Genomic DNA, 17,973 nt, shown 5'->3' on the forward strand with positions numbered 1-17,973 from the left:
AGCGGAAAGATTTTTGAAAAGGTTGAGCTCGAATGTTCACTAGGGAATTATCTGTACCCCAGGACATGTAAAATAATACAGAGGCCAACTTATCCCTCAGGAAGCACACTGCTGGGAGTGCAAGGGACATGAATGGGTTGAAGAGCTAATCAGATTTGAGTGCTTCCATGGCTGCTGTTGCTAAGGAGACCGCTTCCTTGGCATCTGCATGATGAGTACTCCCCTACCATTAGCTTCTTTAGAAATTAGGCTCCCAAGTACTAAATGATGAGAAGAGAGACAGACAGAATCAGAATTTTAAAAGGTAAAATACCTTCATATACTCCAATAAGCAAACCAACCCAAAACTCTTTTCAGATGCTTGTGATTAAGCAGGATTTTCCACACCAGCTCTGGTGCCATGCGATGGTGTCTCTGAATCAAGATGCAGAGTAAGGAAGATGGAGAGATGCTGAATCACTTTCTTCTACATGTAACAAATACACAGGTCTGTAACTGAGCCTTTCTGCATCCAGGTGGAGTTCATGTCTCTTCTACTCATCTCAGCAAAACATCTCAGCCTTGATCTACTCAGCGGGTTGAGGGGGAGGAAAGGTCTCTACAGATTTACCCTCCACTCCAGAGCCTTACGCACATCAATAGCAAGATTCACACTGTGTGAAACAGGTTTTGGATCAAGGCTCTGCTCCTTCACACCTCTAATGAAGGGATGATTACACATGTGCTACAGGTGTGGGACTTGACTAAAACCAGCTCAGGACTCAGTAGCAGGGTAGGACAGGTATGGCTGTGCCAGCTGTAGGACATGAAGCAACATGGCTGTAGAGATGTTACTTAGGAATTCAGACCTGAAATTGCACCTCATGGGGCTTTCTAACCTTGGAGAACCTATTTCTGTAATATATTTCCCCAAAAAGAGACCTGGCCCTGGAGTCCATCAGGTTGTCTTCTCCTGTTCTACTGCTGTTACTAGCCTTTAGACCACCTCAGGAGTCTTCTAGAAAAGCAGATATCCTGGTTAACAGTCTGTTGCCCAGAATTTTTCCGATTACCTGGAGTGACATGCTGAGCATTTTAAAATGTCTCTAATAAGTGAGTCCAAAGCCATCCTTGGAAGAGAGCATTTTGAACTCTGATGTATGTATTTATAATTTCTTTGGGTTTGGATTGTTCAATGGAAAACAATGCATTGTTCTGCAGCTTCAGCCTGCCTGGGTTCCCAGTTTTAGTCAAACAAACACAACTATTCTTTCTCCTCTAATTCTCAGCAACAGTGGACTAATCTGCATTTTGCCTTTTTTCTGTAATGACATAGTAAAAGCATTTTCTCACTATTTCCCTGACTTTATCCCCTATCATTAATGTGGTCATGACAACTCAGTTCTCACCAGTCCCTGAACCACTGAGCTGCCTGTTTGGTGTGATGTGAGATGATGCTTTGTTGGCCTGTTAATCACACGCCTTTCCCGTTGTTGATCCTCTGGTATTGTTTTCAAACTGGGAAAACTATACTGAGAGGAATCCACACAGCCTGACTGCTAATGAACTATTCACATTGAAAAAGCTGTTTGTGTTCAGAACACAGGCATTCAGGCTGGCAATTTGGTATCTCCTTTAAACCATTCTCATCCTCAACCTGTTCTTCTCTAAGTCAGGTGCATTGGGATGCAAAAATGCCCTAAAAGTGACTGGTTTATCCTCGGTAATCTCACCATAAGACTGAAATCAACCTACTTCACTTTCACTGTTGTAACAGCCAAAAAAAGCAGATAGTAGTCAAACGGGGTGGCAAGATGGCTTAGGACTTCCCATTTGCTAGCTATGCTTATAATTCGCCTTGGCTGAATTTGCTTTGATTGCCTGTCAACAGACAGGGCTCTGAGCAACCTGATCTAGTTAGCGGTGTCCCTGCTCACTGTGGGGGGGTTGGACTAGATGACCTCTAGGGGTCCCTTCCGACCCAAAACTTTCTATGACTCTATGATTCTATGAAATATATGTATACACATGGAATACCAGTTTGCAGGAGGCCTTTGCTTCTGCTAGGCGTCCAAGAACAGCTGTAATACACATAAAGATGTCTCGCATTTTGTAGCTTTCCTGTAACAAAAGATATGCTATTTCACGTGCTTTCAATGGATACAGGGCCTGATTAAGGGACTGACTCCTCTGTCTTTGACTCAGCCGATCAAGAGGTCCCATTTCAGGTCAACCACTGGCATGTGGGCACCCAAAACAGGAGAGAGTCTGTGATGTTTGAACCACAGATACCCAATATCCAGGCCTGCCTATATGGGACTATGAAATGGAAGGTGACTGCAAGCATGTCACTCCGTAAGATTGCTTCTCTAGTGTGAATGGATCTTGCCAGACAAAACCAATACAATTGAGGTTGCAACATGACAAACAGTTTTGGCAGGGATTAAGAATTGCCTAGGATAGTCTAGAGCTCTTCTACACACCCCTTTAAAACAGACCAGCCCCTTTCTCCTGCTTGGAGTTACACAACCTACTAATAAAATCTTCCTGAATAGCATCACAGGCTGTAGTTTTCCTGTTTTGTCTCTGAGGCATTCTTTGCTGCAGGGGGCTTTTATTTGTCTGTTGCTTTGAAGCTCACCGTCTGCTGCCTGTTCCCATCTCGCTCTGCTCTCTCTGCCTGACATATGTGAAACTTGAATACTTTCCCTCACAGATACTGCCTGATTACTGCAGTCTTTAAAAGTAAATCAATCCAGGCAATAGTCATGATTAATGGCCTCATGCAAAGAGAGAGCACCAGTCAGTAACCTACTACCCAGCTTGTCTGTACAACACCATGACTAAGCACCACCACACACCCCACACCTCCCCGCTTACAGTTCTCCTTTCTTTTTTGTGTGTGTGCATTATCTTTTTCTGGTTTTCTTTCTCAGATGGCTCCAGCAGTCCATTGTTGTACTCTGAAACTCTTCCTGCCCTCCCCCTGGTACAGATGGAGCTTATCAAAATGATAAAGAGGAAAACAGGCAACACTAGTTCAGCTCTGTTAATGAAAAAATTTCTCCAGACTTAACTGGGTATGTGCATGTGGAACCGGGCCGGTGGAAAAGAAAAGGGAAAAAGAGAGGAGGATGCTCTTTCCAGGGTGAAAAAGGGGGTCCTACCCCAGTCCTAGAAACTAGAACTACTGTCTGTTCCCTTCAGAGCTGTTCACCAAAAAGGACAGAGGTCAAAACTAAGCAGGGAGACCCCCATGGATGCCCTGAAGTTGGACATCCCCTAGCAAAAAGCCTCAGAGCAGCAACAACAGATGATAACTGCTGCTGTCTGACAGCCTTGGACATCAGCAGGCCAAGGTCCACACTCAGCATTTCTTGTTTGTCTCCTAGTTTTGCCTTGCCCTCAGCTGGGCAGGAGAAAGAGCAGTGGAGCACCAGATGGAGCTGCAGAAAGAACAGGCAAATCTTCCCTGAACATGAGGACGCGTATGGGCCACCACAGCAGGAATCGAACAGAGTGCCTGAAGGGGTTGCCTCCTTTGCTAGCTCTGCTGTCATGTTGCTTTGACACCTTGGGAAAATCGCTGTCTTCCTCAGGTCTCCATTTCTTCCTTTCATCTTGTCTACTTGATGGCTCTGTAGGGCAAAGAGGGTCTTGTCGTTGCACATCACTCAGTCCAGCAGAGCCTTTATTTTGTACTGGGGTATGGGGTGCTCCTGCAACGCCAATAACAGCATTTTTATCCCTGTGTGTAAGTGGAAGTCACACACAGCAAAGATGGCTACATTTTATGATAAGGAAAACTAAAGAAAATCTCTGGCTGTAAAAAGCAACAAAAAGAAGTAGGTTTGCTGTCCTGGAGGGTGACCCAGGACCATTCAACTTCACACCCATCGTTCACTTTTTTTGGTGCAGCCTTATCCACCAATGCCTTGTTCAAAGGAACAACTGCCATCTGGGACTCATAAGGGAAACCTTTATGTCCTTGACTGAATATGTATTAGTTCTGATGCTTCTCACCAGAAAAACATGCTGGTATGAAGGGAAAAAAGGAAAAAAAAAAACCACAACAAAAATAAACTCTATTAAAGATGTGTACAGAGGTTACCAGAAGCAATTACTTCCCAGTGAGTATATAGCCTGTGAGCTAGCAGAAACCAAGCAGAGCTCCTTACGTGATACTTAAAGAGTTCCCATTGTTTTTAAGGTGATTTTGGTGGAGAGGAGAAGAAACTTGAGAAAAAGCTCCTATCTTGCCTCCCTTTCCTACTCATCCCCTCTGGAGAAAAGTAGAATTGCAACATAAATGCATGCCATAGCCTATATGTACTTCATTCTGATTGCAGATCTGGATTAAATCAAAAGGCAATTTTTTTATATATGTGTTTTTTGCCTTGTTCAGCCAAGGTAGCCAGACTCAGCTGGATATAGGTATGGTTAATACAACATCAAAAGGACCCTGTTTTGCAAAAACATTTCAATCTAATGGCTGGGAAAAGGGAAGGACGTGGGAGCTCTGAAATGAAGCAGTGACCAGGAGGTGCAAACTCATCTGTTGTTAGCCAGAATGTTCTTTTTTGGCTGAAGCCTAAATCAGAATTGAGTGTAGCTGTTGGTACTTTCTGAGTTTTTTTCTGAGTTTTCCACAGTGTTATACATATATCCTCTTTCAGCTCCATTCAGGAAAGTCATTCACAGTGCATGATGAAAAGGCATAATTAAAAGGCTCTTAACACAGAATCAAAATGTTTTGAAGATGATCTTCATACTTATGAAACTGTTTTTGCTTTTTGTAAATTGTAAAAAGACATGCTTAAGGGTAAGTTTTGTATTCAAGGAAAGAAGAGTGAGAATCTGGCCCTTGAATTCTCCATTGCATGATTTTGTTGAGGAGTAAGCAGAGTCAACATGTAAGTGTACTAATGAGATAAATAAGAACAGGAATAGTACACTCTGTTCCATGCTGGATATAAACAGTCTTGAGGAAAGAAAAATACATGTTGTGCTAATAATTTGTATGTCAGTACCCAACACACACTTCCAGCTGGCATCTTATGCATGTGGAAACATAGGGACCGTTCGGTAGAAGGAAGCTGGTAAAGAAATTATTATTCCTGTAGCCTTCTTAAATTTGTCAGATCACAGAAGAAAACTTGATAAAACAATGTGCACACTATTTCAGCCTGAACTTTAGATTTTCCTCCCCCAAAAAACTGGTGGATTATTTTTTCTGCCATGTAACACTCCACCATTTTATGCCCATCTTAACTAGTGAGCTTTCTAGAAAGTCAGCTCTAAAACTCGATATGATTTTATGTTAGGTGATGATATGTTATTGTCACTAACTCTTCACATAATATTTTTTACTCCAAACAGAGGAATGAATGTGAACTCAGTTGGCAGTTACACAGAGAAGTCCCTGATCCATGGCTTTCCTTGCAAAAAATATTCTGTGCTGACTCTAGGGAGTAATTCAGTTGCCACTCGTAACTTGCCTGACTGGTAAATGCAGGACAACACAATATCCTTGATATTTTAAATGGTATTCAACAATTGAATCAACTGTCTGCTCTCCACTGACTGTAACAGAGGATTTATGAAAATATACAGCCCAAGCTCACCTCAGCTGTAAAATTAAATAAAGGTAAATTTGTAGGGCTGAATCAAGGTATTGGTGTATCATTAAAACAACAAGAACAAAACAACAAACAAGAAAAAACAAAAGGAAAGGTGGATTTGACTTGTGTTGTGTGAATGAAGAGGTAGATTTTACTCATCTGCACTAGCAAAGGTCTTGGCAAAGTGCAGGGTCATTTTGAAATGACCCATCCAAAAGACCATTACAGATCATGGGCTTCATATATGAACTGTTTTTATCCAAAAAGTGCAAAGCTAGAAAAGGCTTGCTTACTTCATAACAGTCTCTCGTAACATTCACAGATTTTGGCCTAACCTACTTCACAACACAGTTTATTCAATTCATAGAATAATACAATCATAGAATGGTAAGGGTTGGAAGGGACCTTAAAGATCATCTGGTTCCAACCCCCCTGCCATCAGCAGGGACATCTTCCACTAGAGCAGGTTGCTTAGAGCTCCATCCAACCTGGCCTTGAACACTGCCAGGGAGGGGGCATCCACAGCTTCTCTAGGCAACCTGTTCGAGTGGCTCACCACCCTCATGGTAAATCTGCCCTCTTTCAGTTTACAGCCGAATGGCCCTTATCCTATCACTCCATGCCCTTGTCAAAAGTCCCTCTTCATCTTTCCTGTAGGCCCCTTCAGGTACTGGAAGGCTTCTATAAGGTCACCCCGCAGCCTTCTCTTCTCCAGGTTGAACAGCCCCTACTCTCTCATCTTGTCCTCATAGGAGAGGTACTCCAGGCTCTGATCATCTTTGTGTCCCTCTTCTGAGGGCTCCCAACAATTCCTATATATACCCAACAGACAGTGCTTCTGTAATAACGTCTTTAAATACTCCCAGCCTTTTCAGAAGGACCTAGCTGATAGAAAAGATATTGTATATCTATGGTTATTTATCCTAAGAACTTATGTTTGTACCATATTTTTAGTCTGCTTGAATTTATGCTTGGCTTCCATGTCCACAATTTGCATCCAACTTTATGTGACAAATCACAGAATCATGGAATGTTTGGATTTGGAAGGGACCTCTGTGGATTACCCAGTCCAACCCCCTGCTGAAGCAGGGTCACCTAGAGCAGGCTGCACAGGACTGCTTCCAGGCGGGTCTTGAATATCTCCAGAGAAGGAGACTCCGCAACCTCCCTGGGCAGCCTGTTCCAGGGCTCCGTCACCCTCAGAGTGAAGAAGTTCTTCCTCATGTTCAGACGGAACTTCCTTTGCTTCAGTTTGTGCCCGTTGCCCCTTGCCCTGTCGCTGGACACCACTGAGAAGTGTCTGGCCCCATCTTCCTGACACCCACCCTTCAGATATTTAGGAGCATTTATTAGGTCCCCTCGCAGCCTTCTCTTGAGTTGTACTAGCACCCTCTGTTCCTCATGGGAACTGTTTTATTTAAGCCCAGTTTAACATTAACTTATTGCCAATTGCCCCACTCCCCCAACACCTCCTAAGGACAGTTAGAGTGAGAACTTACCGGGAAAACCTGCTGGTTGCATATAATGTTTAAATCTTGTTGAAAGTATTTAGCAGGAGCTATACTTGGTTAGAGTGGCCTTCAGTTTGTGCATGCTGTTTCTAATGGGGGAATGAAGATGAGTAAAAAGGGATGTCACTCCTGAGCTGTATCTTTCCCACAATGAATTGGATGTGAAGGAGGCTCTCCTGGATGCATCAGAGACCAAGCGCTGCACGGCTTGACACTTCCCGAACTTTGCTTTTTAATTGCATTATGTGATCACTGTCAGCTCTGGGTGTCCCAGATGTCCTCAGTTGAAACATAGCTCTTCCCCAGAGCTGCTCGCCTCCGTGATAGCCCTGTCACCTCTCATTAGCACCTTCCCAAAGGTAATCCAAACAGACACTGCTATCCTGGTGCAGCCCAGCTTGGGTCATTTCCATGAAACAGCAGAATTCATTATGAATGAGAGCTGGAGAAATCCACAACAGACGGAAGATAGAAAGGTAAATGGGAAGAGACTTCAGAGCACACCTCATGCGTCTCTAATACAATTGCTTGCCGAAGGGAATGACAGTTTGGATGTGACTTTTTTTTCTTGGTAGAGTAAGTCCCAGGCTCTAAGCACAGCACCTTCCATAGGCTCTGAAATGAAGATGAAAACAAATTGTAAGTCGATTGCTGGTTTGCAAAGAGGTAGGACTCAGCAGCTGAGATGGCACCATGATTGGACATTCTGCTGGACTTCCCAGACTGAAAACACATTTTTTAAAAGCGCAGGAAGAGACAGTGGCAATAGCTGCTTGTGGAAGAGGTACTTCTCTTTCCAGTTACAGCCAAATCTGAGTGCAAGTTGCCTGTGATGTTATTAAGAAGCTATAAGGAGAAAGAGAATTGTATTTGTACATAATCTAAGAGATCCTGTGGATAATTCTGTATTCTTTAAACTTACATACTGGAGACTTTCAAAGAAACCTCTCCTGCTCTGGAGAGGCAAGGATCCAAAATTAAGCAGGCTAAGTTTTGAAGTTCTTCCTCTCTGCTTCAGTAGGCTCACATCATATCACAGCATCCTTGGACAAAGACTTCTCTCCTCCCCTGCACTACTGTAGATACTTTTGTGACTGTTTTGCTATGTAATTGGGCTCTGGGTTGCAGTGATGTTCACTGCGGAGAGTGTGCAGCCTTTCTTTAGCATGGAGCCAGGGTAGTGGATTTCTTCTTAGGCAGCAAGTGAGTGTCTGGAGACATTTTAAAGTCGCTGTGTGACCTGAAAAGGGACCCGTTTACCAGGCAGCTCTGAAAGGGACTTATCAGGAAGGAACATCCCAAAGCAATTAACATACTTAATTCTCTTTAAAATGTGTCACTTTAATGCAATAAAATGGAGCCTCAGCCCTTTCAGCACAGCAAGGGGATTGTCCAGGTGTGAGCAGTACTAACTGCCCACACCAAGATTTTGTCCGAAGCTCCAGCAGGCATTTTGCAATTCTCCCTCCCAGCCATCCTGCCCAAGTCCAGAGCCTTTTTGCTATTCCTGATTTATACAATGGGAAGTGAATGCTCAGAGCCGTTTCTCTGTATTTGCCTTCACCGACAATTTTCTTGCCAAAATTTCTGATCTGTTTTCTGTTCCTTTCAGAACAATATCAAATTGCACTGTTGACCCACCAGCAACTCAGGGTCTTGCAGCTTCTCAGATACCCGAGAGTGCACAGAGACCCACACTTGCTCTGTTTGCTTTTTCTAGTGCTAAGACAGAGAGATGGACTCCGGGAAATCACTGTTTCTGCCTGCTGTCTCCAAGCATGGACAGAGCCAAAATCTCCTTGTGGGTCTGCACCAATTGCCTGCTCCAGAGGAACCAGGCATAATTTTTTCATGTTTCCAGACTACTTTAAGGGAGGAAGAAAGGCAGCCTTGGACGAATTTAACACCTTAGGAACCGGCAGCAAAACAATCATCTGCTGCTTACTCACTGTGTGGCCTACAGCAAATGCTGTCACACCCAAGTTCAGCACCTGTAGAAGGAGAATATGTGATTCATTTCTAATACATGTAAAGAAATGCATGGTGGGCCTCTACTGCTTGGCTAGCTCCCTTAATAGAGGGAAAAAAACAGGCATTTTAAAACATGATTCATCTCTTTCATTTAGCTGGCTACTTTAGGACAAGAGGAATTACCCTCTGGAAGTGCCTGTTGATTGCAAAGGATGTTCAGGGTGACCGTCGCAGATGGCTACATTTGTCTGACGAATCTCTCATAAACTGCCTTATTACATGTGTATGCAGAGCCCAGCACAACAGGACCCTAGTCAGAGCTAAATGTTACTGTAATATCCATAATAATAAAGAGAAGCTGCTGCTGGGCGCAAGCTGTGTATTTGGCTTCCCTGTGTGGTACACTGGTATCTCAATCCTGCTGTTGTTGCAGTTTGCATTCCCCTTGTTTACCACTGAAGTACCTTTCATGAAGGCCTGGGAGAATGTGCATCACGAGCTGCACACGAAATGCGAGCACGGTTTAGAGCCTGTCTTGAACGAGTTCATTAGGGCTTTGCAGAACCTCTTGGGAGCAGGTAGACACCACAACACAGTGTCTCCGAAGGCTTTTGTGCATAATAAACAACCACAGACAACATGTTTCTGGATACAAGCATCTTATCCATGAATAACAAATAGGATTCACTACTCACTGCTGCTGAGGAGGCAAGTTCATTAGAAGCGGGTGACTCTTCACAGAATCACAGAATCACAGAACGGTAGGGGTTGGAAGAGACCTCTGTGGGTCACCCAGTCCAACCCTGCCGCCGAAGCAGTGTCACCTACAGCAGGCCACAGAGGACGTTGTCCAGGCGGGTCTTGAATATCTCCAGAGAAGGAGACTCCACAACCTCCCTGGGCAGCCTGTTCCAGTGCTCCATTACCGTTACAGTGAAGAAGTTCTTCCTCATGTTCAGACGGAACTTCCTATGCTTCAGTTTGTACCCTTTGCCCCTTGTCCTGTTGCTGGGCACTACTGAAAAGAGTTTGGCCCCGTCCTCCTGACACCCACCCTCGAGATATTTGTAAGTATTTATAAGGTCCCCTCACAGCCTTCTTTTCTTCAGGCTAAACAACCCCAGTTTCCTCAACCTCTCCTCGTAGGAGAGATGTTCCAGTCCCCTCACCATCCTTGTAGCCCTCCACTGGACTCTCTCCACTAGCTCCTCATCTTTCTTGAAGTGGGGAGCCCAGAACTGGACACAGTACTCCAGATGAGGCCTCACTAGGGCAGAGCAGAGGGGAAGGAGAACCTCCATTGACCTGCTGGCCACACTCTTCCTAATGCACCCCAGGATGTCATTGGCCTTCTTGGAAGCCAGGGCACACTGCTGGCTCATGGTTAACCTGTCGTCCACCAGGACACCCAGGTCCCCCTCCACAGAGCTGCTCTTCAGCAGGTCCACCCCAAGCCTGTACTGGTGCATGGGGTTGTTCCTCCCCAGGTGCAGGACCTTGCATTTGCCCTTGTTGAACCTCATCAGGTTCCTCTCTGCCCAACTTTCCAGCCTGTCCAGGTCACGCTGAATGGCAGCACAGCCTTCTGGTGTATCTACCATACCTCCCAGTTTGGTGTCATCAGCAAACTTGCTGAGGGTACATTCTAACTCTTCATCAAGGTCGTTGATGAAGACGTTAAACAAGACTGGGCCCAGTACTGACCCCTGAGGGACACCACTTGTCACCAGCCTCCAACTAGACTCAGCACCGCTGACGACAGCCCTCTGAGTTCTGCCATTCAGCCACTTCTCAATCCATCTCACGGACCACTGATCCAGCCCACACTTCCTGAGCTTCGCTAGGAGAATGTTATGGGAGACTGTGTCGAAAGCCTTGCTGAAGTCTAGGTAGACAACATCCATGGCTCTCCCTTCGTCTACCCAGCCAGTCATGTCATCGTAGAAAGCTATCAGATTGGTCAGGCATGATTTCCCCTTGATGAATCCTTGCTGACTACTCCTGATAATCTTCTTTTCTTCCACTTGCTTGATGATGACCTCCAGGATAAGCTGCTCCATCACCTTTCCCGGGATGGAGGTGAGGCTGACCGGCCTGTAGTTCCCTGGGTCCTCCTTCTTGCCCTTTTTGAAGATTGGAGTGACATTGGCCTTTCTCCAGTCCTTGGGCACCTCTCCTGTCCTTCAGGACCTCTCAAAGATGATGGAGGGTGGCTCAGCAATGACATCTGCCAGCTCCCTCAGCACTCTTGGGTGCATTCCATCGGGGCCCATGGATTAGTGGGCTTCCAGATCGCCTAAGCGATCCCTCACACAGTCCTCCTTGACCAAGGGAAAGTCATCCTCTCTGTAGGCATCTTCTCTTACCTCCGGGGCCTGGGATTCCTGAGGGCCTGCCTTGGCACTGAAGACTGAAACAAAGAAGGCATTCAGTAGCTCTACCTTCTCCGCATCCTCTGTCATCAGGACACCCACCTCATTCAGCAGCGGCCCCACATTGTCCCTAGCCTTCCTTTTGCTGCTGATGTAGTTGAAGAAGCCCTTCTTGTTGTTTTTGACATCCCTTGCCAGCTTCAATTCCAGGTGGGCTTTGGCCTTCCTCGTGGCATCCCTGCATGCTCTGACCACGTTCCTGTATTCTTCCCAAGTGGCCTGCCCCTCTTTCCACATTCCATGACCCTTCTCTTCCACCTGATCTCTGCTAGAAGCTCCTTGTTCAACCACGCAGGTCTCCTGTCTCCTTTGCTCGATTTCTTTCTCAGGGTGATGCACCGATCCTGAGTGTGGAGGAAGTGATGTTTAGACAGTGACCAGCACTCTTGGACCCCCTGCCTTCGAGAGCCCTGGCCCACGGGATTCCTCCCAGTAGCTCCTTGAAGAGGCCAAAGTTAGCCCTCCTGAGGTCCAGGGTTTTGATCCCCCCAATTTTGAATGATTAAAGAATTTCTTGATGTCTTTATCCCAAGTCTTTACATTGAGTCAGTGGGGTGCATCTGTCTGTGGGGCCACATCTTCAGGACATCAGTGTAAAGAGCAGCCCTGAAGAAGCACTTGTGCCTAGGCACCAACAACAGGTATTGCCAGCTACCACCATGTGAGCACAACTGCTCCTCCATGGGAGATGAAGACATCAACATTTGCTGCTGGCTTGTATCAGCTCCTTCCTTCCCATGTGAGCTTGCTCCATGAACAGAGACAAAACCTCTCTTGCTCGCTTGTGCCTTTGAAAGTCCTGCTTGAACTGCTGTTTATTTACAAGCAACTGTGCCGTTTAACCACAACACTGCCTTTATGTCTCTGCTGTGCTCCGGGATTCACTTTGTGGCATCAAGTAAACCATTCTTTTACTCTGTTGTTCTCTGTGCCAAGTTATCTCACTGCAGCTCTCTCTCTACTCCCCCATCATGATTCTTTCACTTGAGATCAAACCCACACTCTTGGGCTGGTGGATGTGTGGTCTGGACTTTATTGAATGAATCTTTCTGAACCTCTATCACTGCTCCCAACACGTTGCTTATGAATATGTATATGCTCAGCGACTGCTCACAAACTATAAAGGAAGACTGCAGTGCCAGTCAGCAGCTGCTGCCGAGCTGGATTCCAGCTTTCATCTATAATTACACCCAGAAATGGGTTGTGTCAGAACAACCCTCACTCACAAATTAGGATGTTTCTGATTTTTCAGTCGTAAAGAGGGATTTCACTTATCATTGCCAGCAACAATATTTCAGGCTTAATATTACTCCACTTACAAAAATGATGAATAGCAAGGTGCCTGTTGCATCCTATGCATCACAGCAATAATAGCCCAGGATATAAACAGCGCAGCAAGGGGCGTGGCAGCAACCTGCAATGACATGAAGTGATAAGCATTGGGCTGCAGTACTGCTGGGCTCAATCAGTCATCAGCAACTCTGCCATCCTCCTAAACCTGCAAATGACAAGAGCAGAAAGCAATTGAAAGAAATATTGACTCTACCTTTCATTTGTTAAGACTGGAGGATTCAAAAGAAGGCCTACATCCCAAGTCTAGTGTGCCTCCTCTAAAGGGTATCGGTCAATGACTAAGGGTAATAGCATACTAGGAAAGGACAGATAGTGCTACATCAGCTGCCTTGGATGTCACTGCAGTTATCCGAACAGCAATCCATCTGTGAATTAGCTTTGAGTCCAAGGGCAAGACGGTAGACCTTGCATTTCTAGCCTGAGATCTGAAGAGATTTACCTCTGCTCTGCCATCATATTCTCAACCAAATCATTTGCTTGTATTTCAGCTTGTTTTGTTTATTTGCTTTCTGTGAGAAAAGGAGCAGGAGCTGCTGCTTCTTTTTTTCTGAATCCCCAAGCTATACATCAGGCTGTAAAGGGAGATGTAAAATTTACAAGATTTAAGATTAAACAAAAAACCCAGCAAGACTAAACTTGTGGCCGTCTTCAGTACATGACACCCCTCTGTCCTGCCAGCTCTTCTCTGCTGTCCTGGGCAGATGACTGGTTATTACCTCTGAAATCATAATAAAGAGAGTTTTAGACCTCAGAGAACTCCTCTATTTTCAGAAACTGGAGTGATGAACAACTGACTTTTGATTCAAGTGTTTCGCTGTTGACCTAATCAGACAATCTACTTAAACATTTTCCTATGAAAAAGGACATATGAGAAGCATTTTGTCTTCAATAAATCAATGTCTTTCAGTGAAACACACTTTTGACAGCTGCAAGAGCTGATCAGGAGAGCGCTGGCAAATTTGAATCCTCTTCTTTGCACTGTACAACCAATAGAGAAGAGTAAGGACTGGACTCAAATAGTTTACTCTGAGGTGCCTGCCTATATGGACTGAGTAGGGATCCAAAGTCTGTCCTGCCTCTCTAGCAGCGTTTTGGTTTGGCCTGGATAAATGTCAGGTGCCCAACAAAACCACTCTATCACTCCCCCTTCTCAGCTGGACAAGGGAGAGGAAATATGATGAAAGGCTCAACGGTCGAGACAAGGACAGGGAGAGATCACTCACCAATTACCGTCACGGACAAAACAGACTGAACTTAGGGATGAAAGGGAGTTTAATTCATCACCAGTCAAATCAGAGTAGGACAGTGAGAAAGAAAACCAGATCTTAAAACACCCTCCTTCCACCCTTCCCTTCTTCCCGGCTCAACTTCACTGCTGTTTCTCTACCTCCCCCGTCCATCTGAGAGGTGCAGGGGGGTGGGGAATGGGGGTGACAGCCAGTTCACAACACGCTGTCTCTGCCGCTCCTTCCTCCTCAGGGGGAGGACTCCTCATACTCTTCCCCTACTCCAGTGTGAAGGTTACTCTCACAGGAGACAGTTCTCCACAAACTTCTCCAACGTCAGTACTTCCCACTGGCTGCAGTCCTTCAGGAACAGGCTGCTCCAGTGTGGGTTCCCCATGGTGTCACAAGCCCTGCCAGCAAAACTGCTCCAGCATGGGTTCCTCTCTCCAATGGTCTACAGGTTCTGGCAAGAGCCTGCTCCAGTGTGGGGCTCCCCACAGGGTCACAGCTTCCTCCAGGTACCCACCTGCTCCAGCGTGGGGTCCCTTCCACAGGCTACAGGTGGATCTCTGCTCCACCGTGGACATCCATGGACTGCAGGGGGACAACCTGCCACATCATGGGTTTTCATCACGAGCTGCAAGGAAGGACCCTCTGCTCCAACATCTCAAACACCTCCTTCCCCCTCCTTCTTCACTGACCTTGGTGTCTGCAGAGTTGTTTCTCTTACATCGTCTCACTCCTCTCTCAACTGCCATCTTCCCACAGTTTTTTTCTTCCCCTTGTAAGTATGTTATCCCAGAGGCGCTACCATCTTTGCTGATTGGCTTGGCCTTGGCCACCAGCGCGTCTGTCTTAGAGCTGGCTGGCACTGGCACTCGCAGCTTCTCACAGAAGCCACCCCTATAGCCCCTTCGCTACCAAAACCTTGCCACTCAAACCCATAACAAGCAGACTCACGCATCAGTCTCAAACTTTACACACAGTAGTTGGCTCTTGCACATCTATTAGCCATTTTCAGTAAGTGGTCTGTGTATGGTCTTCAATATAAAGTGCATTAAATTCTGGCAGGGAACATGAGATCAGCATGTATGGATAGTAAAGATGTGTATCTAGCAGCAGAATTCCCAACATGGATAGAAGAGCTGAGGTCAGATCTATTCTGGTTGGACTGTTTTAGGTCAGTGTCCATTTCAGTTCAGGCTATGGATGAAGGTACGATACCGTTCATCTGTGAGTGATTTTCACTCCTTTACAAATGACTGAGCCAAAACCTTTGGCAACAAATGGGAGCTGGAAATGACTCACAGTAATGAGTGAAATGACTGAGGTAATTTCATGTCTAGTTTGACAGCAGGTCATCAGGTGCTCCAGGGTGATCATTTCACCATAGTCTAACAGGCCAAATTTGAATGAGCCCTGGTACCCAACTCTATTTGCGCTCTGAGTCAGACTCAGGTATGAAGTAAAATATAATACCTTAAACCATCTTCAAGCTGTTTCAGTTGAGGTGAACCTCACAAAACCATCCATGCCAGCCCAGTTGACAGATGGCAACTCAGCAATGCATGGAATCACACACCCCTACTATTGATTTTAATGACCGAGGGGCAAAAGGTGCTGTGTATTATTCCAGGGCACTTCTCTCGGTGTCATGTTCCTTTATAGATCCTTTTTCACTGAAACTCACCTTTGAGGATGCATTTCTGGTATCATCATGTCAGTCTGGTACAGAGCTGGTTTTTTTTGCGTTTGTTAGTAAATGGAGAAAAGAATTTCAGACAATGCTATCTGCCATAATTCCAGTGTTTCAGAACCACCCTTGATCTCCTTGTCTTTTGCTCCTAAAGATCTGATCTATGTTCCGTTTAATATTTAACAAAGATTCACCAAGCTTCATGCTACCCACTGTCAGATGAAAGTCTGCTGGGTCCCACCAAGCACTCCAGCTTTACCTCGCTGTGCTTTGCTGTTTCCTCTATCCCCGATTGCCCTGACAGCTTCCTTTACACTCAGTGCTACAGTGCCATGTCTGAGGTCAGTGAATGTTTCATCCATTCACCTGAGAGCCTCTCTGGGTGATCCATTGTCCTTATCAATCTTCCAGAGACTTCAGGTTTCTTACTGTTCATTTTATCTTAGTTACATGTTATCAGCTGAGTTTTTCCAGTCAGATCTTCATCTAGTTTCTGATCAAAGTGCACTGTTGCCCTGTGCAAAATCAGAGGGTTTCTCTCCTGTAGTTGTTTTGCAGATCCCCTTCTGAACCTTACGAATCTGATCACGAAACAGTAGGTTAAGCAATTCCTGTGTGTTCTTCCTTGCCTTATTTCTATGACACACAAGTTGAAAAGAAGCAGAAAAACAACCTGGATTTACAAATCAACCACGGGGCAGTTATGAACCATAGCTATGTTGAATGCATGAAAAAAGGTGAGTGTGATGCTAACACTGTATGCAGGAGAGAAAATTGTTCTACAGAGAGCAAAGTTTCCTATTTGCTTAAGCTGAGAGCTTACTGGGAGTGTCACAGGCCAGCCTGTTCACCTTCAGTCAGGCAAGATGAGCTCAAAACGAAATGCATGTAGGAAAAGCCTGCAAGAACTGTCAGTGCTAAGAAAATCTTTTAATAGAAAAGACTAGAAAAGCCTGACTTGAACTGAAAGCTGAGTAGGAGTATGCCTGGTCTACAGACTCTTCCTCTAGACAAACAGCAGGGAGAAGGAACAGTTATTTTAGCTGCAGGATAAAGCTGGCACCAGGACAAAGAGCGAAAATCTTGTCTCGAATGTTGGCTGGAAAGACAAACATTTCTAAGCGTCAAAGCCAAAGGAGGTTTTACAACAGCCTCCGAAAGCACCCAGCAGGTTTGGGGTGGTGTGTGACCCACTTGCAAGTAGGACTATGAAAATGCCATGGAGTTCAAGGAGCAGAAGATTCTGTCTAGTCATATATCTGTCTGAGAAAGACATCTAAGACAAATCTCTCTGGAAAGGCACTGGAGGAATCCTCAAGGTTTTTGGAATTTTCACTTGTATTGTTCTTGTTCTCTTCCTTTTCATTCAATGTGGGTCCTTTTCCCCAGAGCTGACTGCATTTCAGTGCTGGGTGGGTATAGTGCCTTTAGGTGAAGCTTAAGAATCTCTTTTGCAAAATGTCCTGGAGATATGAAAATACAAATAGGGTTTTATTTGCAGTATATAAGCATTCAGAGTCCGCTGTTTCCCCATTCACAAGCTTGCCTGTGTTTACACAAAACATACTGCAATAGTGTTTTCACCATTACTTATTAGGATTTTTATAATGTTGCTTTTTCATCCTTTTTTTCAAATGTAATTTAAAGTACATTTATAAATTTTAAGAATCCTATTAGCAATGACAGCAATAAAAACCTCTTCTTTGTGTAAGGTCTGGGTAAACATTTTCCTGCTGCTCAGAAGCACAGCAGGGATGTGTCTTTGGGGAGTATCAAATAAGTCTCTGCACAATCTCTGATCTAACTTGCAAACTTAAACAAATTCTGCAGACTGAACAGTTTTAAAGTTCCTCCAAGGATGATAAGAGTAAAAGTGACTCTCATTTAAGGTGACTCATTTTCACGCTGGACCTGCATCACCCCAAAGAACAAGAGTCCAACCTGGGGAAGGCAGAGATGGTTAATACACTGTCCTGTTTCCTTAGGTAAATTGGCTTTTCAATCACAGTGTTTACAGAAGGACAAGAAGTCTTTTGCAATTCATCACATTGGTTGGTTATGCCTCTGCAAGAGCTAAAAAAGCAAAGCCTGGACAGTTAAAAGATAGGGTGGAAGAAGAAAGAGTTACTGTGTGAAAAACCTGAGTAATTTCCTTGTCATTGTCTTCTGTGCGAAAACAGCATC

The sequence above is a fragment of the Opisthocomus hoazin genome, chromosome 3 (assembly GCF_030867145.1).
Source record: "Opisthocomus hoazin isolate bOpiHoa1 chromosome 3, bOpiHoa1.hap1, whole genome shotgun sequence".
Classification (NCBI taxonomy): Eukaryota; Metazoa; Chordata; class Aves; order Opisthocomiformes; family Opisthocomidae; genus Opisthocomus; species Opisthocomus hoazin.